General features: G+C 40.6%; 1 protein-coding gene across 2 annotated transcripts in view; it reads right to left on the bottom strand.

Annotated features, from left to right (window-relative positions):
* nlgn3a (neuroligin 3a) overlaps positions 1-15,936 on the bottom strand; it is a 128,582-nt gene extending 112,646 nt beyond the window's left edge. For both annotated transcript variants that reach the window (XM_031745243.2, XM_031745248.2), the window contains exon 1: positions 15,618-15,936. The gene's annotated coding sequence lies outside the window, so the exon portion shown is untranslated. The remainder of the gene's footprint in view (positions 1-15,617) is intronic.
* Positions 15,937-17,588: the final 1,652 nt, after the last annotated feature.

Below are 17,588 nucleotides of genomic sequence, written 5' to 3'. Positions count from 1 at the left end.
TTGTTTTCCATAGTTGGTCAAATCATCCTACATCTGTGAAGTGGAAAAATCATTTGATTGGGCTCGCTTTAACGTATGTGGAACATAACTGAGTTCCTGTAGAGGAACCACTCGAGCATACCAAGGAGAATTCAGCAGATATTTCAAACAGCTTCCTTCATCTCCTCCACTGTGAGGACAGCACGTATAACATGGCAGCACAAACATCAATTTCTGGCTTACAGTGGAAAAGAGGATGGATTTTTAGCCTTCTGGGATTCTTTCCTAATAAAATTCAGGCAAGAGCAGGGAACCTGAACAGTACGGGCATGGCACTACGTATATAAAGCAAGTGTAAGTTTATGACCATTGCTTCAAATGTGAACTGCTGTGTATTACTTTTGCTGCACTCTTTTGGCTAAATGCTTGTCCTGGAGTTCCCTGGCAGTTAGTGCCTGAGAAGAAAACGCTTAAATTTGCACTGATTGATTATAGTTATAGAGATTAATGGGGATATCGGTGGGGATAAATGGCTTATTTCCAATTTAAACTCTGTATTGAATACTTAAAGTATGTCATTTTAAGTAATGCATCTAACAATATGCAGTACACTGCACATTGATCAGACTGGCCTAAGTGGATGGGAGTGGGGAAACATTTTTCTTAAAGCAGCTATTAACACTTAACAAACATATAGACTTGAACTGAGGGTTTGCTTTGAGTTAATTGAGGTCTGGCTGGTAATTACAACAGGGAGTTGATCTCTCGCAATCAGGGTTCCTAGTTCATTGGCACCACATTATAAAATCTTAGATGGATCAGCTCCTATGGCCAGTATTGACTCTTCTACTCTGGGTTAAAGCAACCATTCATTCGTTGCCCTACAAAAAACCATTTGCAGAGCCAGTATCAAATACTAATACACATTTAAATGAACTCAGACTGAGCAGTGCTTTAAAAAAAACAAAAGACTAGCTAAAGAAGAAGAACAGTTATAATAACAAAGTAACAAACTGCATAAAATACACATTTGAAATAGGAATCATTAGTAGATATCTCTCAGTAGGAGCAGACAAAAGAAATTCTTGCAAATGCCCCAAACACCCACTACCTTCCAATAAAAAATAATAATAATAACAAGTAAAAAACAAAAGAACACAGAAACATTGCAAACCATATAATGCCACAGTGCTTTGAATAGCTGATCGTCCCGTGCAAAAAAAAAAATTGCACCATTTCAGAAAAGCAGTGGAGCCCTGTGCTGAGTGCATGTAATTCACCACTTTCATCCACTGCATTTTGAATTATGTTTTCTCGAGACGAAGATTAAAAATTCAGATCATCTTGTCCAAAAGAATGTGAAATTCATTAATTTTTTTTTGCAAAAAAAGACGAAGAAGGCCTCTGGGGCACCACTGTGGCTTTGTGCATCTGCATGAACATATACTGTAAGTATGCTGGGAAAATGAATCTTTCCGTGGCCTAATGAGCTAAATAAGAGCAGTAATTTAAGGTAAGTAGGCTGCGGCTCTGACTGAGAATCCAAAGATCAGCTTTATCATTCGGTGCGAACGACTTACAGAATTATACATATAGGAAGCAGAGACATGACCCAGATGCTACTTGTTAAATTAATGAGCTAATAATGCCTTAAGTACCTTAGCATTTGCAGCAGTAATTTGGAAACAGCGATATTCCACATTCAGGTAAAATATGATGTCTGACTCAAGACTTACTTCGAGAACATAAATTACGGCAATTTAAATGTTTTGATCTGAAAGCATCAGAGTCTCTACGAGCGTGCCGTTTCTGTAACGGGACTCCACTGCAGCATATAGAGCAGCTTAGAAATAGCTTCACCTTCTCCCCGGAGACATGTACTTAAATGTTAGCTGTTCTTCTTAAGCGGTCCTAAATCATATGCCTGAGAGTCCTTAATTGTGATTGATGAACAATTAAGCCAAGGTGAATTGTGAGAAAATAACATGTTAATGAAAGCGACAACACACGACACATTATTGTGATGTTTCCTTTCAAACACTGCGACTACTTGGCTTCCTTGCAGAGTATTTCACAGATGCCAAAAGCACAGTGGTAGAATGATGTTATTGACATGCAAATGTCTGGTAGTTGCAGAGAAGTGAGAGGTGCCAGAGTGTATTGTTGTGTGACAAGCAGAATTTCTGAATACAAAGCTGGAAGCAGAGATGTACACAAGTGTGTTTGATACGGCAAAACCCAAAGCACATATACCCACACTACTAAAAAAAATAATGGATCTGAGAACATGGTGGTGGAGGGGGGGGGTCCTATTTACAGAAGGAGCGCAGGGTTACTGTAGCCTAATGACAGAAGATTAAATGAGGTCTACACATGATGCCAGGAGTTTTATGGGAGCATAATTAAGTTTTGAAACAACCCGACAGTGATGTGCTTTTAACTAAAGGTCAACAGTAAACAGCAAGGTGAGCCACACTTGATTACTATGTATATCACAACATCAAAAAAGATGCTGCTGCTCTAATGAGGGGGTGACCTTCATCTTCAGCATAAACAAAGACCAAACGGACTAATACTGCTCTACGTGGCCTCTATCAGCCATTAATAGGAGGCGTTTAAGAAATTAATAGTACTTTAATATTCAGAAGAACTATTTAACATCAAATCTTTGACATTTCAGAGGCTGTCTGGTATTCCCTTCGATGCTTTCCAATCTAAAAAAGATCAAAAGAAGATGTGATGTACTTAGCATCCGGACAGCCTGAATACAGATGAATGGAGACGAAAACCCACAAAACATCAGAAACAAAAATTCCTGACGGCATTATCTTCAATCCAGTAATAATCTGCATTTTTACATGTAAATATGGTTTGGGCATTTACATCGTCATTCATCGCATTATAGGCTTAATTATAGCTAAAGCCGAGTGAGTTTAGAGGAGATGTGGACAGACAGCTGCCATAGCTAAAGCATCCCCTTTATCCAGCACCGTCACAGCCACTGGCTGCTTCTCACATTGATCCCACACAGGCGACTGTTGGACTTTAAGGTACAGTAAGTGTTCCAATTTCTGTTCCATAAAAATCAACATCAAAATCATTTTATATCAAATTTTAAATTATAAAACTCAAAAGTCAACAGAAACCTCCAGCCTCCAAAAATGTATGGTAAACATTTAAAAGGCGCTGTGGATTATTATTATTATTTCCAACCAGTGTCTCTCCCAGTTGTCTTTTAGAAAAGCAGCTGTATGTCTCTGTTCATTGCATGCTCACCCTGATATTCTAGATATTATTAGTCTGTCTGGAGACTCCACGTGATGATGAGCTCAGAGGGACATTTTAAATGACAGTGCCTTTTCTTGAAGGGATAGCATAAACAGCAGAGGCAACCATCTTTGTCTTGTTGCTAACACTGATCTGAATTCACTGGAAAAAAAAATATCTCAGGAGCAAAGCTGGTAAATGAGACTGTTACTGTTAGAACAGGGAGGTTAGGGTTGGCTGGAGGAGTTGGGGGTGGGTGCAGATGAAGGAGACATGCCTCAATATCACACGTGGAGGAGGGAACGCTGTCCCCTGACAGCAGTCCTTTCAGCTAGCCCTGGCAGATATGTTTACTCTCTATTCACTATTTCTAATCCTGTCTGAAAGCCTAGCTTGAATGTCAGGCTCCTTCCTAAATTGGCTTGTGTTCTTAGTGATTGATTAAAAGTACTGTAACCCAGCTTTATCAGACTACCCTGAACTCTGCATTTCTGCCAACTCTATTAGGTAATGCATCCTTTGTTATTGTACTTGTTGGTCTCACCGCCCGCCCGTCTTTGGGAAATGCTCAGATCCATTCACTGTGATGCAGAATACCCAGTCGTACCTGGCTCTATAGTAGTACAGCAGCCTTCAGATCAAACAGGAGAACTGCCTTAAGCTCAAAATAGTTTCTGACAAATGTGGCATCCTAATTCAATATACCATTATTCAGTGAAATTGGCCTAAATTTATCAGGAGTGTCCAAAACTAGCATGCTGAGGGATATACTTAAAAAGCATTTCATAATCTTTCCATTCTTTTTTTTCTAGCTTTTGACTGATGCCATGGTGATAGCAGAAACACGTCTCTGTCCCCTGACACTGAGCTAAACAATATGGCTATAATTCATGCTTTCTAATGCTGTAATATCCCCATGCCATTGCACACAGAGGAGAGGAGAGGAGAAGTTGCCCTGATATTACTGCTGACGCCTAAGTCCTAGACGTTGTACTTAGAGTGTCTCCTGCAGGACATTATTCAAACACACACACAGGCGCTACAAAGTCCATAAGACAAGAGTAGGCTGAACACATACGTCCTCAGATGCGGCAGCTCGCTGAGGGTACTCAAGGTTGTATTATAAGATAGGATGTGAAACCAGTGATATTTTGACCTCACCATATGTACTTTAAGGTAAAATCTTTGAATTTAACAGAACGGGAAGCTACAGCACAGACACTATGCATATGGCATGAATTAAAATCCCATTTGTGCACTTTAAGCAGAGTAGAAGACCACATTAATGACTGCACGCTTAGAAGTAGGCCATGTCCAAACACTGCAGGCAAATTTGGCCTCGGGTTGTCTGCACTTCCTCAAAAACTGCACCAAACACACACTGGATGCTGAATCTCCCTTCCTATTCTGTGCCTACTCTGCACCAATGAAGCCCAGAGCAATGACAGCACATACTGTAGATACTGTATGGGAACCCATGCATAACTTTGATCACACATCTACACTGATTTCCAAATTCTTCTAAAATAAACTCGCCTTGATCTGCCTCTTTTTTACCCTTTTTCTTCTTATTATTTTTCGCCTGTTTTTCTAAACATCCTTTCCTGTTCCGTGTTTCATTAGCAACCTAAGGGGGGGTTAAAAAAAAAAGTTTTTCCTCTAACATCTGGATGTTAGCTAGCTCGAATGAAAAGTCATATCAGATCAGATCCCGCTACATCAAATGAGACTGGAGGGTACATTATTTATTCATTTCACTGCTGACATCCAAACCATGCCCTAAACGGTGACACTTTGAAAACTATTCCTCTGTGCCTGAACTGCGCCGATACGAGTGCAACTAGCGGGGGCTCGCAGAGGGAAGGGAGTTTTATGTTCCCTTTACCAGGGATGAATGTAGAGGAGACAGAACAACGGGGCCATTGTTGTTTTCTAGCTTAAGAGCCTTGGAGCTTCTGCGAGGAGCAAACACAACAATGAGAGTGCCTCCATGCCTGCTGTAAAATTTCATGTGACTACAAGGCCTTCCTGCAATTTTCACAGACACTAAAAGCAGAGCCCTTAGGACCAAAACTGGCATGTCAACTGTTACCAATACAACTGTTACCTCTTTGGTGAATGGAAACTGTATGTAGGTAAATCTCAGTGTGGGTTTATGTGCCTGGTGATTTGTTTTTTGGGGGTTTTTTTAATATATGTTTTGCAAAAATGGTGTGAAAAATAATAAGGGAACTTTTACTCTAGCTTTTATTCAGAGTTTCTTTGTATTGTCAGCACAAAAAGGGAACGCTTTAATTTTGCAGGAACAAAAGCGCCTGTTGTTGCAATTAATGCACCTTTCAAACTCAATGCTATACTTTTCTAGAACTAAAAAAAAGAAATGATGATTCTGTATCTGCACCTCATGCAGAACCTAAGAGCTGCATGATTGCCCTTTACATCCAGAGGTTAGCATCACCAACTTGGTATGCAGACAAGCTCCAAGAAAGAAATCCACGTGTGATGGATACAAAGAAAAGGTTTTCAGAAGAGGGGAGAGCCTCCTCTGTGTAGGATTAAGCGCTTTAGATGTAATGATGAGAGAGGCCCTGTTTTTATTTGTTTTCAAAAGGCATTTTGCTCTTAATGGAATAGCGTCTGCTTTCCGTCTCCGGAGGATGTGAATGCTCATCAAAGACCTGGCTTTGTCAAACAATCCATAAACTCTTAATGCCACACGGCAATAGATAGTTGCTAGACAGGTTCAGAGCAAGGGAGAAAAAAAAATCAATGACAAGTTATACCAATTTACAATCTCATTATAGTGCAAAAGGTTTTATATCATACTCTTTTGCTCTGTGATCCCAGACCATTAAGGGACTGCTCATGTTTTGGGAAGTTCCAGCTCAGAATTCCTTGGTGGGATTCTCGCGCTTCCTATCAATATCTGAGGCGGTGGCTGCCAGAAGATTTGGTAGCACTCGATGCCCAGGGCTGTAAATCTGGGCCAGGGGTTGTGTGGGATGCTCAGATAAATGGGTTGGGCTTTGTTTTATTGCAGCGCTGCTTGTCTTAACTTTCTGTGTCTACCAGGGATTTAGAAAATGTGCTACTGTCCTTGGGCCTCTCTCTGCAACAGCAGCTCTGAGTCGGGTTTGAGTCAGCCCTGGTGCCCCCAGATTACATAAATATCCTCTATAAGCCATTCACTACTATATCCGCGCACTACTGTTTTGGTTGCTTTTTTATCTCCGGCAGCATTTTGTTGTTTTTGCACGAGTACGGGGTGCACGTTTCAGATTAAAAAGCAGAGGAAGCAGAGGATCCTCATTTAACCCAATTTGACGATTCCGCTCACGCTGGGTCGAACAATTAAATGCAAAGAGTAAACATTCTGCTTTCAAGTTGTCTTCTTTGGACCTTTGCTAATGGACTTGACTAGAAAGACCTTTACATGTGATGCAGCTGTTTGTCATTTGTGTGCAGCTAAGCATCAATATAAAGGAAAAGTGGGCCACGGAGACACAAAGCACAATTATCCCTGAGGAAATATGTCACATTTCCAACGTCCTTTGTGATATGGTTCCTTTATTCATTCTTGTTTCAAAAAGCACAGTGGGAAACAAAGGCAAAGATATGGCTTATTAGGCCAGTTTATTATTATTTTTTTGTAAATATATATACAAACTGATTGTGGATCTGCTGGATAAATCGCATGGGTATCATTAGAATCAACCCCGAGGAGTCTCCAGCTGCAGCGTGTTCGTGTGTGTTTAGGATGGCTCATGACTTTCCGGTGTTTTTTCAACATCCAATCAAGTAAAACGATGTGTAGCAGTGTGGCAGCCCTACTGAAATGCATCTGTACTCTTGCAGAGCTCTGATGCCTTTTTGCACTGTAAAACACACACACTTCTTCATTTAAATAATTTATTTCAGAAGCAGACTTAGGAGACAGCTCGGTCATACAAATCAAGAGGAGGCTCAGAGAATGCAAACTCTTTACCCTGCCTGCTTGTTATCCTTCAGCATAAGCTAACCTTAACCCTAACTCTATTGGACATCGCATTATTTAACGTATTGGTGGGTGCCAGCCTTCCAAAAAAAACCCCCAAAAACTTCAACAATAAATGCGTATTGTCATCATTTGCTTTGGAGTTAAGGCTTCTGTAGAATTTTAAATGCGCAAAAATTTGAGTGAAGCAGGTTTGGATTCAAAGAGGATGTGATTAAAGAGCATATGAGATGAGAATGCCAGTAAATTCTGGGGTGTCAGAAAACATTGAATCATTTAATAATATGGTATGGAGATCTGCCTCAATCAAAAAAAAATCTTCAAATACAAAGACGGAATGAAGAAAAACTTCAGGATACAGTTGACTAGGATTTGTATTCTGCTTGTTTGTGTACTGGTGTGTGTGTTTTGTTTTTTTTTTAAAGATAGTAAAGCTGTAGTTGTCCGCAGCATGAATAAAACAAACGTGGCAGATTTTTGTTTGACTGGCTTTCTCCAGCCCAGAGCTCACTTGTCAAAAGGCTTATCCAGGCTTATCTTTCTCCACCCTAGCCATTTTCCTCTTGTTTCTTTTCAATCTCACCTCTTCCTTCTGTCCTTGTTCTTATCCTCTCTGATCCCCTCTCCATTCCTGCTACTCTCAGAGAACCATTTCTATCCAACGGTATCATTTCACTCTTCAGCTTCAGGACTGAACTGCCCACCACTATTATGTCATTCAACACCTGTACTTAAACCGGGTTGAAATTCACGGTGAGCCCAGGGCAATGGAACTACAAGAGAAACTACAGCTCTGGAGTCTCTTGTCCCAAATCTACCTTCCCTTGCTGTAATGACTCGAAAGACAAAACGCAAGCGCGACTCTTCAGGTTCGCACTGGACAACAAACCCATGAGGCTCTATTTACTTTTAGCTCATGAAAAGTACAGTATGTTAATAGTCAAGGTTCAAACAGCAACCCACATATTTACAGCTTTCTGCAAATAATATGCGATTATGGGCTTTTGGAGCACATAATTTGGGGCGTTTTAGCAAAACCCTCAAATCTGTGCTACTTAAAGGCTCAGAAGAGCGCCTCGAGGATTCCTCCCTGGTCTTATGTGCTCGCCCACGTCACCATACTCCCCAGAAACAAAACTTGTCTTTTTTTTCTAGATTAAAAACCTCAAACCAAAAAGCTCATCAAAATAAGGCTCCTCCCCTCAGCCTCACTTTTTCACTCAAACTATTGTCATAGTGACCTACAGCCACCAATTCATCACAGCTGCCATCTTAGGGGAGTAAGTCGCGAGGCTATTTCTGTAATGACCCAGATTCTCAGGTAAATCTGGATCCATATCATTGTAATGAGCAGCGGCAAATCAAAGGAGAGCATATTAGGTCAAAGAAACGATTTTCTTATTTATGCTCATTTACTTTCACCGAATAGCTAAACGTTGTGTTATTTAAACTTTAAGACTCATGAAAAGTGTGCATCCTGTATTGAAAACACAATCGATGCCAGAGAAAATTCCCCAGTCTAATTTCCTTTCTTGGTAATTTTGTCAGATTAATATCAAGTCAATTTCCTGGAGGCTGTTCTTACACAGAGTGATGGCATGTTGATGGTATCATTGGAAGAAAGCTATAATTGTGGAGGATGGCTCCTTTTGGGAGAAATATGGGCACAGATGGGCCCTGAGCTTGATAGAGGAATTTCTCTGAAAGGGAAAGGCTATCGAAAGCATTGCCAAGCTGGCAAGAGATATAAATAGACGACAGCGAGGAGCAGGTCTACATGTAAGCACCAAAATAAACTAGTCCCAAAGTAGGTAGCATCCTATTAAGGCAGAGGGTTTGCAATGTCATTAAGGTAAATTTACAAAGCATTATCCAAAGCTGCATAACACTGCATTATTAAGAGAATCTGATTAGATTTGCTTATTTACTACTTATTGTTTTATATAATGGCTTGCGCTTGTACGATTACAATGGCATTTATAGTGCATTTTTATAGCTTTACTCAATGCTATGCTTATATATTACATTTATATGATATTTCATTTACATATAAATGTTATTTATTCATTTATTCGCTGAACTGTTACACTGCATTGCACAACAACTAGGCCAAAACACAGTGGACTCCCTCCATCAAAAAGATAGTACAGAAACAACCACTCACTCACTCACATTCACACCTACAGGCAATTCAGTCTCCAGTCAGCTTGATGGGGAGGAAATGCGAGCACAAGCACAGGCAGAGACACAGCTACCACCGAAGACACGAAGGACCCGCGCTCAGTACTGTTTTGGGGGAATTTGAGGGGTTTTAATAACCTGAGGAAGAGCTTACATTCTGCAATTACACACACTTTACACGTGAAATTTTATAGCCTGCTCTGGTCTTCTGGTCTGTAAAATAAACGATTAGGGCGAAAACACGAAAGTTAAAGAAGCGCTAAATTTGAATTTCAATGTTTACTGAAACGTATTAATGAAGACAGTGTAGTTCAGTATTTACTTTTAGGGGTTTTCCTTGATAAAAATCAGTTGCTGTATTTCTACAAACTGCACAGGGACAAAACAAAAGCCCACACATAATATTCTACTGGCCTTAAGACTCCTCAGTGGCTAGCATAGTGAAATGGATAATAAAAGTGAAATAGATAGCGCCTCAGTCAGCTGCAGCTTCAAACAACTCGGAGCTGTGGCTAACCTAATGTACATGCCATCCAAAATACTAAAAACCCTCAAAAAACAAATACAAAAAAATCCTAATACAGGTGAAAGGTCTGGTGTCTAGATAAAAACACACACAAATAAATGTGTTTACATTATTTCCACATTGTCTTCAGAGAGGAAGGAATAACAGGAGATGAATTAGCATGACAATGGTGCTGAACTCAATGTCAACATTTCACTAAATCCCAAACATAATTTCAAAAAAGTAAAACTTCAATATTTGTTCTCCAGAGTAGCAGATGTATGTGTTTCTGTCCAAGTAAAAAGGCACAAGGAAGGGAGATAATAAAGGAAAGATTATCCTAAAGAACATACAGCAACTGTAATTGAAAACCGACTTGTAGAGCAGAGATCTGCGATTTTATGACGGCTGAACGGTTGCGACGAAAAGTTTGTGCGTGTTGGAGTGTGTGCGTGGGGGAGAGGGAGGACGGATCTCTATTAATCTCTTGCATTACTGCAGTCATTTCCACTCTCTTCATCACCAGAGCATGTGCTCTGTGAGATTTAAAATATTTAAATCTGTAATCTGTCAGCATTATGAGGTTAACGCACGCCCGCGAGACTGGTGTCCTATCCGTCACTATGCTTTCCACCTCACATGGCCCCCACATATATCACAAGGACCTGACATGGCCTTTTGTAGTTCTGGCTGGAAAAGACTTTGCACCCGATGTCTGTAATTTCTCAACAGCGGAACAGACATGCTGCCGGACCCTAGAGAAAAATTACGGGAAACGCGTGCAGATGAAAAAAAAGAGAGAGAGAGAGAAAAACAAGCTGCAGCACTGTGAAGTGCAAAGAAGCCTCTAATTGTTTCCCCAGTGTATGTGACCCAGTGACTCTGGAGGAGCTCTTTCTTGTTCTTTTACTACGGGCAACCCAGCATTCATTATTGATTTGGTGGCACAAACTCATAGTCTCACACAACGCACTCTTATGAGTGGGCCTAAGTGTTCTGTCACTCTGGTGCACAACTACATTAAAGAAATGCTAATACACCTTTTTCCCCACCTAGCTTGCGCACATTGCTATATTTTCCTAAAAACTCTGAATTAATAACCAAGAGTGAATAAATTGAATGGGATTAAGCCTGAACGACAGTGACCCATATATGAATATTAGGTTGATGGAAGACACTCCAACGTAGCCCATTTAGCCAGCTCCATGTCATGTCTTCATACGACAGGCTTTTACTAAGCTCCTTAAGAGCCTGCCCCGGGGGATCTATGGTAGGCTGGAGGTACTGACTCAGGCCTTATCTCCACTAATTTACCCCATGAATTAGACAGCCCCGTGTTTCTGTGTACTGCCAGACCCACACAATACTCACTCCATGTTAAGAAAATGAGGAGAGAAAGGGGCTTAGTGATTGCTTAGTTGGATAAGAAGCTGAGGAATTGACAGAGGAAAGGCGCACTCTGCCACTTAAACTTTACCTGGACAGTAACGTTCATCCCCTGGGATTAAAACGTGTTGACTCCCTGTCACTTGTCTCTGTATTTGCAGGGCGGATTAGGTAAAATAAAATGCGATTTAAATCATAAGGATTAAGGTGACTTTTCGAAAACAAACAGACAGGGTTTCACCCCTGTCGCTCACAACACACAGAAAGAACGACTAACTTCTTTGTTCGTTTCCGGCCGGCCTTAAATATTACGATGGCTGACGGATATTTTACATTTCAAGTGAGCTAGCAAGCCTCATATGTTGTCTTTAAAAGCTGTGCATGACTCAGCAGTCAAAGGTACAGAAATCTATATGTAACGCACATGTGGCAAGCATGCAAATCGCAGAGTCAACAAATAAATGCAACAGATTTGCAAAGTAAAGTCAGTGGAATGTGAAACACGCACTGCTTCAGTGGATTGATTCTTGTATGCCACAGCAGAAAAAAAAAAGGTCATTTATGTTTGCATGTTACACATGAATGAAAAGAAGTGAACTTTACATAAGCTTACGTAAGCTTAAACTACAACTTTGCTTTTCCATATCATGATGGTCTCCCGCACCCCGCTCCTGCTGCCTCTCTCTCCGTGTGATGCATTTTTAAAAAGTCTCAGTTAAAAGGGGGAAACAATCAAAAACAGCTCCTCGCTGCTGCTGCCGCCGCCACTGCTGCTTCTGCTGCACGTTCGGCTGTCCCTGATTATAGCTCAGTGGGCTTCGTCCTTGGTCTGTGTGTTATTGAGAGTAAATTGACTAATTAATAAATAATTAATAAGTAGATAACTTCTGGCAGACAGTGAGTGGAGACATACTGTGTGACATCTGCTTTGTAGTTAGAATGGCGATGTCCAAAAGAATCTTGTTTACTAAGCAGACATTGGTCTTTGGCAGGGAAACCTGTTAGTCAGGGGAGATGTTTTTTGGGCCATGAACAATGTAATATCTCAGTTAAATATGTTATGTGCAAAAGACTTGAGGCATATCTTTGTGCCTCGGGCCAAAACCGCTTTGTTAGTCTAACAAACACTCTTTCATCTTTTTACTGATTTAACAAATACGTCTTATTCATTATTGAAACGAGTGTGACACAAGTGTACGGAGCACCGCCGCTTGTTTCGACTAATGTTTAATAGAGAAACTATCAGGGTGTTTTGCAGCGATTCAGTCATATCGAGTGTGATTTAATGATGATGAAGGCGCATCCTCCTGAGCAAACATGAAGAGACAAGTTGATCCTCCTGCATTAGTCACTGTACATCCATGTCTGCGAAAGGCAGGGGGAAAGGGCTCGGGTGACACGTCATGAGGCCCATTTTTACTTGGTTTTTGAAGATTTGGGCTCTTTCTCAGAGGCCTCTGCGCCACAGCCATTGTGAGAGACCATTAAGACCCTGCACGACTCAGAATCATTTACATTTTAAGTAGCAATAACCTAAAAGCTAAATCTGCTCTCTAGATGAGTCTCAAGAAGTAAAATAAGTCTGTAAACTTTATGTCTGTTTGGGCAGGCATTTGTTACCTGTGGATCTTCAAGAGCAGCAGTCAAGCCAAGGCAATTATCACGCTTGCTTGGTAACGTGGTAATAAGCTAATCTGTTTTAGATTCACAAACATCACACCTCCCCTCTTGCTTTTGTTTGAGCGATGTTGCAACGTTGTGAGAACAGCGCTAGAACAATGACAGGCCTTTCCTTGGCTGCGGGATAAACAGTGATAGGACATATTTTCAGAAGGTCAGAGGTATCCATTTGGGAAATTATTCAGCTCCTGCTCCTGCCTGCTTCGAGACAACACGTCAAACGCAATGAAGAATATTAGAAAACACAAATAACCTTCCACAGCCTTCCTTATATGTGCAACGACACACCGCCGCATATACACAGAGGAGCACATGTGCTTGCACACCTCTGCCCATGTGTCTGGACGAGAAAGCAATAAGGAGCGCCATGCTTAAAGAGAAACTGAAGGCTAAGGAACAAGAGGCCTCTCGGGCCAGAGACCAATGAGCGGCTCATCCATGTTAAGTCAGGCCAAGACACACTCAGGTGTATTCACGTTAGGTCAGCACGAAGCCTCGCTGACCTTTGCAGTAGACAGAGAGTCTCATGGAGCTTTTCTTGAGCAGCCCTGAGACTCACAGGGTAAACAACGGACTCAATGCTGCACTCGTGTGTGTGTGCATGCGCATACGTGTGCACGTGTGTGTCTATGGGAGTGTGTCAGCATGTGTGCCTGTCAGTGATCACATGTTGACCGCTTCTCGATGGCCCAACCCCTTCCAGTGTAATCTGTCTAGCAAATGAACACACTGGGAGAGCGCCTTTCTCTGTAATTACTCTCCAACGGCTGAAACCCGAAAGCTCAGTTTTTGTTGTAAATTAAGCTGCCACGATTGTTACACAGCTCAAGTACATCCCAGAAAGAAAAAAAAATCTGAGAAAAGGGTGAAGAATGGATATTAAAACAGCAGGGAGCTTGAAAAAATAGCACTTTGCTCGACTGGAATGCAAACACTGAAGGGTCAGAAAGAGAATTCACAAACACCAGCAGCAGCACCAGCATGCATAATTCTTCACATGATATTGAAGCGCCACATACAACACAGACACACACCATTCTCCTGCAAATCAAAACTGAATTCGAGGAGCCCTGCTCAAAATTTCACAAGGCCTTTTTTTTCTTTTTTTCTTTTTTAAAATATGTGCGCAACAAAAACTAGAAATTCTACGTGTCTGTGCGATTATCATTTATTAGGGTCTTCTTTTATCAGCAGTGTGGTTTGCATGCCAAATAACAGGCTGAATCACTTCCTAAATGTTTAGGTTTCAGGGACACATTGGTTATTCAACTAATCACCATGACAACTCCTGCTTGACATTTCCACTTCCTCCTCTCTCTTTGGAATTCAACTCTCTCTCTTAATTATTCTTACTGCCACTGATAACAACCAGACTATTTATTTATAGTATATTTCTGAAGCCATGTGTCCAGGAATTTCACACTGTATGGGAAAGTAGACGTGTGTGGCCTACAAGATCATTACACTGCTTTATGCACAATATACTCTTGTCTTTGCAAGCAATATGTTCAGTTCTGCAGCTTTTATAGATATTAAAGATGGAAAAAACATAACTTTTTCCTTCTTTTTTAATGTTTTTTTTATGTGATTAAGCCAAAAGGTTAAAAGGAATGAATAAAAATAAATGTTAAGCAGTAAGTAGAATAACATATACATATACATCTATATATATCTATATATATATATGGATATATATATCTACCACAATGATAACATGTTATTTTGAACTGAATCTGTCACTCTAAGAAAAATGGCCTTTAATAACCAGTTAAGCTCACACTGAAGCTTCTATACTGAGCCACTCATCTAATCATCCACAAACCAATTAGGAGAAAATGTTATTAAAAAAAGGGAATAGGAAACGGGGGATACCCATGTATCCCCGTGGCAGATTATCCTGCTCATTCAGATGGAGGTCGGTAGCCTGGTGCAAACTGGTCCCAATCACATTCAAAAAAAAAAAAAAAAAAAAAGATCTTAGATCTGCGTCCACCCTGATCTATTTAAGCCATCAATTCTTTGTTAAATGTACCTTAAAGTTCAGAGCTCGCTCTTTCCGCCCTTTTATTTCTTGTTTTTGCACAAAATTAACTCATTTGGCGTTTTCGGGGTTTTTTCTTGCTACAGGATGAACAATGACACGGAGCTTGCGCCCATCACGCTCACAAGATGTCTTTATGCCCAAGTAACAAGTGCTCTGGACGTCTATCGCAAGCATTTGTTTTCTGCATTGACGCTTGCCGTGCGCTGGTATCGCAACACGCTACATATGGCAGTGCGAGGAAAAGATACAGACAGTTAGCAGCATCCAAAATCCCTGCGTCTAATAAGACTCCGGGTAGTCCGTCCAACTCACAAAATCCAAATGCGTTTTGGAAGTATACGTGCCTCCGTGCCGGGTTACAGCGCTGCGTCGATGTTGCGTTAGAAAATAGCTCCCACTCTTAATCTTTTCCACACACGCACACAAATAAAATAGAAGCTTAAGTCGTATAAAATAAATCCAAGTATCCCGATATACCCTCTTTCCCCCCTGCACATCTCCCCAAGTCACTCAGAACGCAGACCGCCTTAGATTTTCTCCCCCTTCTCTAGTTGCTCATCAAGTCTCATGAAATGACTCACCTGCCTTGTCGAGATCTAAATCCCCCCATGCCTTTCTGGAAATAAAAAGCCGGGACAATGTTTCACTGTTTCGGGGTCTTCACTCGCAGTCGACTCTCTGTACTCCAAATATCCGTATAGTCTGCGCACCGCTTATATGTTTTTCGGGAATGACCTTCCTTTGAAGCAATAACGGCTCTTATTATCCTCACTCCGCTGTCATTTTAATGGATTTCTCCCACGTTTTATTTTATTGATTAATTTTCTTTCTTTCTTTCTATCCTTTTTTTTTTCCTGCGGGAAGTCTCCTCCTAGTCCTGGTGCGTTTTGCTGCTTTTGCCTTGACTCTTGAGCTCAACACGAGCTTCGCGGGGACGCGCGGCGCTATCCCGTATGAATATTCGGGAGCGCCGATTGGAGATGGAGAAGAGAGTTACTAGGTAACCAAGGGCACACGCATCATACATGAAAAGGAGCAGACGGTTTATGCCTTCCAACTATTCTCTACCTTCTCTGACAGCTCATCAAACATAACCTTTTTTTCCCCTCGCCGGACTAACGTTTCTCACCAGAACAAAATCTATAAGGCAAGACAGACACGTATGTAGCCTATTTAATAATGACTGTAGAGTTATTGGGGCCTCTGAGAACTTCGTTTTGAAAAAAGATTGTATTTCTATGGGAGATTTGCAATTTATAAAGAGGATAAAACGTTAAAGGCATCCAAGCACTTGGATGAGGTCGAAGAAAAAATAAATGAAGGAGAGGTGAGATCTATAAATGCTGAACTGGCTGGTTAGAAATAATTAAATTATCACAGCATATTTTCAGATGGCTCCAGCATTTCTCAATTTATAAATGAACTAGCTATTATGCATTTCTTAAGATTTACGTGACATTTATTTAGCTCCCATCTTTGTATGAGTCAGTGAGATAATAATATAACACAATGCAGCACAGGTGAGTAAAGATTAGGCCTGGAATCCTTCAGATCCACCAACACTGGATGCCGTATTGAGCTAAGGCAGCTTTTGATTGGTCTCTAAGCATCATAAAAGCCCCCATTTATTCCTGCTGTCAGTTTCCAGTGCAAGCTTTCTATTATAAATCATACTTTACGCCATTATGACATCATCAGGCTAATTCTCTCAGGCTTGACATACCTCCTCCAGAGCTACAGAACTCATTATATAATTGTTTTCAAACAAATACTCATTACTGGGAAATCATCTTTTTTTTTCTTTCCAACGCTGATTTTAAAAAGTGTTTGCGATAAAAGGATTACAGATCAGACAAATGGATAATTTGTGGTTTCAAACGTTTTGTTTTCATTACAAGTCATTACATTACCACCTCTATATATCACCGTAACAGTGCCTGAGTAGTTTATGTAGAATATGCTTTATGTTAGCTGCATTAAAATACACATATAACTGGAGATGAATTGGCCAGTGTCAGCGTGGGAAAAGCAGAGAATTTGGGTCCTCGTTTCAGATATGCAAAATAAGATTACACTGATTAGGAGAAAGATAGAAAACTCTGACAAAGAGCAAAAGAAAGATTTCCTCCTCTGGAACAGACAGGCATGCAATAACTGTCAAATGAATGCTTTTGAGTAAAACATTTAAGTAACTTTCATATAATTTTAATGAAACGAGCTCTCGAGTATTTGCAAACATTTACTGTATTTTCTTGAAACCATAGTGCACCGTTGAAATATTAATGCGAGACTGCAGTGAAAAACAATTCTATGATTTAAGTCTAAGTCATTTTAGCTCTGTAGTAGCCATATAATACTATGGAACAGTTTATCTCAACACATCTGCTCTCTCTATTGATATTTTAAAATCTCACATCGCTTCTCATTGGCCACCTCACTGAGATCGATACTGTATCATCTGTTGTTCCTCTTTTGTCCTTGCATGTGTTCTGCTCTGTTTACACTTTATGTTGTTACCCGTTTCTTCTTCTCAGCTTACTGAAATTGTAATA

This window comes from Oreochromis aureus, linkage group 2, assembly GCF_013358895.1.
Source record: "Oreochromis aureus strain Israel breed Guangdong linkage group 2, ZZ_aureus, whole genome shotgun sequence".
Lineage (NCBI taxonomy): Eukaryota > Metazoa > Chordata > Actinopteri > Cichliformes > Cichlidae > Oreochromis > Oreochromis aureus.
This window is presented reverse-complemented; position numbering and strand designations above follow the sequence as displayed.